The sequence below is a fragment of the Populus alba genome, chromosome 11 (genome assembly GCF_005239225.2).
Source record: "Populus alba chromosome 11, ASM523922v2, whole genome shotgun sequence".
Lineage (NCBI taxonomy): Eukaryota > Viridiplantae > Streptophyta > Magnoliopsida > Malpighiales > Salicaceae > Populus > Populus alba.
In genome coordinates, this window is record NC_133294.1 from 7,870,086 (window position 1) to 7,876,548 (window position 6,463).

The 6,463-nt window shown below is 31.2% G+C and overlaps 1 pseudogene; it reads left to right on the forward strand.

Annotated features, from left to right (window-relative positions):
- Window positions 1-4,306: 4,306 nt before the first annotated feature.
- Window positions 4,307-5,831, forward strand: LOC118060732 (uncharacterized; annotated as a pseudogene).
- Window positions 5,832-6,463: the final 632 nt, after the last annotated feature.

Below are 6,463 nucleotides of genomic sequence, written 5' to 3' on the forward strand. Positions count from 1 at the left end.
ACCAGTCGAACCCGCAATTGAAATTTTTTTTGGCGTGCGACAGTTGTTATAATTTTTTTTTTCAAAATTATCTTTATCGATTTTTATATTTTTAATATTAAACTGGTTGAAATTTACAACTGTAGATTTTTTTATGAAACACTATAGATTGCTATAGTGTTTTCCTGCATAGTTTTTTTTTCCTTTATTTTTTTTATTATTTTTTTTCAAAATTATCTTTATTGATTTTATTTTTTTAATATTGAGTTCGTTGAGAATTATAATTGTATATTTCCTCACAAAACACCATAGATTGCTGTAGTGTTTTCCTACATTATTTTTTTTCCTTTTGTTTTTTTATGATTTGTTTTCAAAAAATTATCTTTGTCTATTTTATTTTTTTAATATTAAGCTGGTTAAGAATTTAGTTTTGTAGTTTATTTTAAAAAAAAAAACATTTGTGGATTGCAATATATAGTGTTTCTCCGTATATTTGTTTTAATATTTTTTTTGAATTTTTCTACAAATCCATGACAACACACAAACATGCCATAAGCTCGTGGCAGCGCGCAGACATGGCAACTAGTGTTTACTTAGAGTGTGTTTGGAAAAATACACTGTTATACTTTTTCCATATATTTTATTCTCTTTTTATTTTGAAATATGGGTTGAATAAGCCCTCTTTCAATATTAAAAAATTCTTGAAATATACGGGGATCTTCGTAGATTTATTTGTAGCCCCTCACGCTTTGTTTTATTGTTTTTTATTTTGCGTTTTGTTTTTTTTTTTTTTACTATATGCTCAATCTGTTGACCATTACTGTAAATATGTTGTGTACTGCTTTATTTATTTATTTATTTATTTATTTATTTTTGTTTAAATAGAGTAAATAATAAAAGGGTAAACAAAAAGAAAAAGGCATAGAAAAATTGTTTCTTCTTCATTAAAAATTCAAAATTTCACGAACTATTCACTGACGCTAAAGTCAGGAATATCATATTTTTTTTTGCATTTGTGCAATATTTACCAATGCTAGAGTTGGAAATATTCGCAGGCACTGTTTATTGACGCTAGAGTTGGAAATATTCGCATGCACTGTTTATTGACGCAAAAAAAAGAGGACAAAACACTTACCAATTTTAGACAAAACTAGTAATGCAGCCTGTCTCAGGGAGACGTTTAAGGGGTGATAGCATCTTTCCTTTCACATAATTAGTTCTTGACCATAGAATCTCAATTGATCAATTAGGATTTTTAGTTACCATAATAACAGGTGACGATTCTTTAAACGAGACCGTTTTCCTCAAAGAACAAGATACTAGATATTTATTCTTTTTTCATGAAAAATTTTAATGGTCACCGCGATGTCCGGATGATACAAAAGTTATTTGTGGGCGTAGCTTTGGGGCATAGCCATAAACATAGTTGTGGGCATCATCGTGGGTGTTTCCTTGGGTGTAGCCACTAGCATAGCCATATGAGGCGTAATTGATGGACTTAACTGCTGGTTTAGCTGTTGGCATCACATGTCATTGGCTTAATGTCCTTTTGGTATTATTGTTGGAACTATGTTTTGTTCCAACCACAATTTATAACCATTTGGTAAACATTTAAACACAAATTTTAGAGATAGGTCCTACTAGAAATTGAGGTCATACAACCATTTTTGCTAAAGCAAAAAATTATTGATTTTCATTGCCTAACCCATTGCCATATGTGTCGAGTGAATTAACTACTGTTCACTTAAATAGTGTCAGGTGAATTAATTCACGAGTCACTATTCATTGATTGCGTTTAACCCGGTAAAAACTAGTGTTTAATAATTGTATATTTTTTCATGAGTCATTGTACATTTTTTTCATAATTGTATTTTTTCTTGAAAAACTAATGTTTAATATTAAAGGAAATCGCATGATGACATATCATTTGCAAAATTTGATTGCAATTCTAATTTTGTTTCTGATGATATTTTATCTTATTTTGTTGCACGCTCAAAAGACAATGAAAACTGTAGTTCTTATTCGATGAATTTCATATGTGATGAAATTATAGATAAGTTAATGGAACAATAAAAAAATATTTGATATAAAGTATTATTTATTTAATGATATAATAGTAGTGGTTAAATCTACAATATTTAAATTAAAAATCATCAATATATATATATATATATATATATATATATATATATTAGTTATTTTATAACCTCAATTTGAAAAGTATATTTAACCAAACACATTAAACTACTTTTTATTCAACCTTAATTTCAACCACAGTTTTAACCAAATTTATATAAATACTAAACCAACCTCAACAAAAAATTCTTTTTATAAAATAATTTTTTTCAAACTACAATCATAAAAGTTACCACAACCAAAAATTACGAGCATCATGTGTTGTTGGTGTAGCCGTAGATGTATTGTAAAAAAGATTTTTAAAAACAAGAATGATTTGTCCCCACGTCCGTCCAGTATAAATCAAGTACGTTCCTCATAAAATGAAAACTTATTCAATCTTCTTCCCTACTCCTGCACCCAACATGTTCACGACGCTTCAGCCTCCGCATGGACTTCTTCAGTTTTGCCGAGTTATGGTGGTCGTGATCACTCTTTTCAGTTCTGCAACTTTCAGTTCAGTTATACCATATCAGTTACATCCAGACGAAGGTAAGAGACTAAGCTTTGTTTTTATTGCAATAATGGAGTGTTGTAATAATCTGAGCTAATTAATTTCCACGCCTTTCCATTCCATTGGTGTGCTAAGTCACATATCCACAGATTTGCTTACAACTACAACCTCATACTTTAAGATTAAGAAATTCATTAATATAAATTTATAGTTCATTAATTACTTTATTGGAGAATCATTTCTTCACTTTACACTGCAGCTACAGAAAAATAACTAATGGGGTAAGAACATAAAAGGAAATTCTGAAAAAAAAGGGCCCGAATCCGTACATTCACTCTCAGCTGTGCATCGAACGGGAAGTAGCTCATGTGGGGATGATATTAAAGATGAATAAATTATTTAATGTGTATCAGATTTCTTTTTTCTACAAATTACAATAATTCTCGAGGTATTTGGAAACTACCAAGAGCATTAAAAAAAGTTTGAATATTTCATAAAACCTCTCTCACTTTTAAGAAAATATTACAAAAACCTTTTTTATACAAAAAAAAATGCCCTTAATTATTATTTTTAAGAGATATTTAAATCAAGAACTAAAAAAAAAAGACTTAGATAAAAAGAATATAAGAAAAATGGGGCATGATTTTTCAATATATGAATAATATTAATATAAGAAAATGCCCTTAATTATTGCTTATTAATTACTTTATTGGAGAATCATTTCATCACTTTACAGTACAGCTACAGAAAAAAAAACTCATGGGGTAAGAACATAAAAGGAAATTTTGAAAAAAAGGCTCAAATCCGTACATATTCACTCTCGACTGTGCATCCAACAGGAAGTAGCTCATGTGGGATGGTATTAAAGATGCATAAATTATTTAATTTATATCAGATTTCTTTTTCTACAAAAATTACAGCAAATTCTCGAGGTATTTGGAAACTACAAATAGTATGAAAAAAAGTTTGAAGATTTAATAAAACCTCTCTAACTTTTAAGAAAATATTACAGAAACCTTTTTTATACCAAAAAATGCCCCTAATTATTATTAAAAAAAGAGATTTAAATCAAGAGCCAAAAAAGAATACTTGAAGAAAAAGAATATAAGAAAATGGGACATGATTTTTAAAATATATTGAGTAAAAAAAAATTAAAACATATAAATGAGTTAATAAAAAAGTGGTTTTTGATTTTCAATTAACCTAAAATACATGCAACAAATTGAAAAGGATTTGTATTATATTTTATATATTTTTCACTATTTATTTCTATTTTTACTGGATTTGTACTCAAGATTCCGACCATTTTTATGTGTTAGAATACCACTCGAAAACTATAAGTTTTTTTTTTTTTTTTTTATAAGAGTTAATATTAACCGATGTTATGGATATGGATATATTTTGATAAGATTTTCCGTGGATGCATGATCCTTGAACTAGTGACGGCGTTAAAACAAATTGGCGAGACACTGACGCAGGGTGGGCAACCCTTCGAGGTGGGCGATGCTTGCAACCAACCAGGACCTCTGCACGATATGAATCTGTTCAAACAAGATTTAGAAGCCAATAGCACCGTCATGTGCAATTGCACCCTCAATAATGATGGTTATTGTCATATCACGTCACTGTAAGATTTTTATTTTTTTTCGTTCCATATTTATTTGAATACTTCTTGTTAAAATAAATGTTTATATACTGATGGTGTTTTTCCCTTTCAATAACAGATATCTAAAAACGCTCAGTCTTCCAGGCAAGCTCCCGCCTGAAATAGCCAACCTTACATATCTTGAAATTCTGTAAGAACCTTTTCAGGATATAATTTATTTGTATTTCTATGTGTATTAATTTTAATTTTAGAATCTCAAAGTAACTTTTATCGACTAATTTATAAGTTGAACAAGTTAAATTCTCAAGTATTGATGATGTATTATCTGTTACAGTGACCTAACTCGCAACTACATTTCCGGCAATATTCCTGAGGAATGGGCTTCAATGAAACATTTGACAAACCTGTAAGTTCATTCACCTCATCTTTGCTTACCAGTTCATACTCAAGGCAGAATTCACCATAACTAGATAACGTTTTATGCATGCAGCTCACTTACATCCAATCGCTTGTCAGGAAATATTCCTGGGTACCTGGGAAGTCTTCGTAGCCTGACTTATTTGTATGTATTGAAGTCATAAATATATATATGTTCTGCCGATTTATCATTTGATTTGTTTTCTGTTTCTGTTTTTGACAATGCTAGCTTACTAATTTCATTTTTGTCAATTAATCAAATACAAATACATGAAGGTCCCTTGAAGCAAATCAGTTTTCTGGTACTATTCCTTCTCAGCTTGGTGATCTTGTCAACTTAACAGACCTGTAAGGCGTTTAACTGCTCATCATTATTAAACCAACGCAAGCTAGACATTTTAGTTGCGATCTTTGATGCTGTGCTATGAATTAATGGTTGCAGGATACTTTCCTCCAATCAGTTGGAGGGAACCTTGCCAAAGACTCTCGCTAAGCTAAACTTGACTAATTTGTAAGCAATCAATTCCTTTCTTCTTTAAACACAGTTTTTGATTATGCAATAGCATCTGGTTTCCTTAATTCGGTTTTGCAATGTGCAGTCGTGCAAGTGATAATAATCTTAGTGGCAGAATACCTGATTTCATTGGGAACTAGAGTTATCTTGATAGACTGTGAGGATCTCTATCTGCATGAGATTTTCATTTCATTTCTCTGCTACATGTTACACAATATTCTGATATTTTGTTTTTCCTCTTTGGACTAATTACGAAGTGAATTATACGCAAGTGGACTACAAGGGCCCATACCTCCTGCCATTCTTTCTTTAGAGAAGCTGACAGACTTGTGAGTCAAACTACTTCCTGAGAGGCACAGCAATAAATACAATAATTTTGGTGTTTCCTCTGTGAAGAAGACAGAAAGAATAAAGGGAACTATAACATTCTTTTCTTTTCAATGTACTGCAGGAGGATCACTGATATGTCTGGACCAGAGTCTAATTTAGCCACCATCCCCCCCAGAGTGAAAAAATTGTTCGTCAACTGTCCGTAAAATGTCTAAAATAAATAAACTTGAGAACATGTTCTATTGAGAACTAATTAAGCCTATCTTTAATTTCTTTGAAGGGTTTTGCGAAACATCAATTTAACTGGAGTGATCCCAACAGCTGTGTGGAAATCGGATTTTCTGAAAACGCTGTAAGTCTTAACACCTTCACTCATCACCTTATACGTGCTGTAATGTTATAGAAGTTAAAAACATGAATATATTTTAATAACACTGCAAAAATTGCCTCACTACCGGGTTATGATCTCCATGTACTGTATGGGAAGCAAAATTTCTACGGAAATCCTCTCATAACTTGCTCAAAGGTGAGAAACAAGTAGAAATCTATTCGTCGGGATATGTTACTGATGGGTTTGAAATTCTAGTAGACTAACCATCTACTTCGAGACATATGGCATTAATTCTCATAGCAGGAAGTTTGAGAGAGCTCCGTATGACTATACTCTCGATCCTAACCAAATTTCTGGACTATTGCCAGCCACCATGACCAACAGTCCTGTGATCATTTTTTTCCCCTTTTTGATAATTGCCTGTGAATCATATTTACTACACTGAAAAGGGCTTAATTCATGAAACATGTTTCTCAGACCAACACTCGTACATAAATATATAGTTTGTAGAAGCACAGTCCCGATTCCCTTTGCACCTCTTAAATCCCATTCTGTTTCTTTAAGAAACCACCATCAAAATTCTCACATGTGGTCTGCAGCATTTCATTGATCAAGTTACTCAGCCTACTGGAGATTAATCAGAATTAGGACCTATTT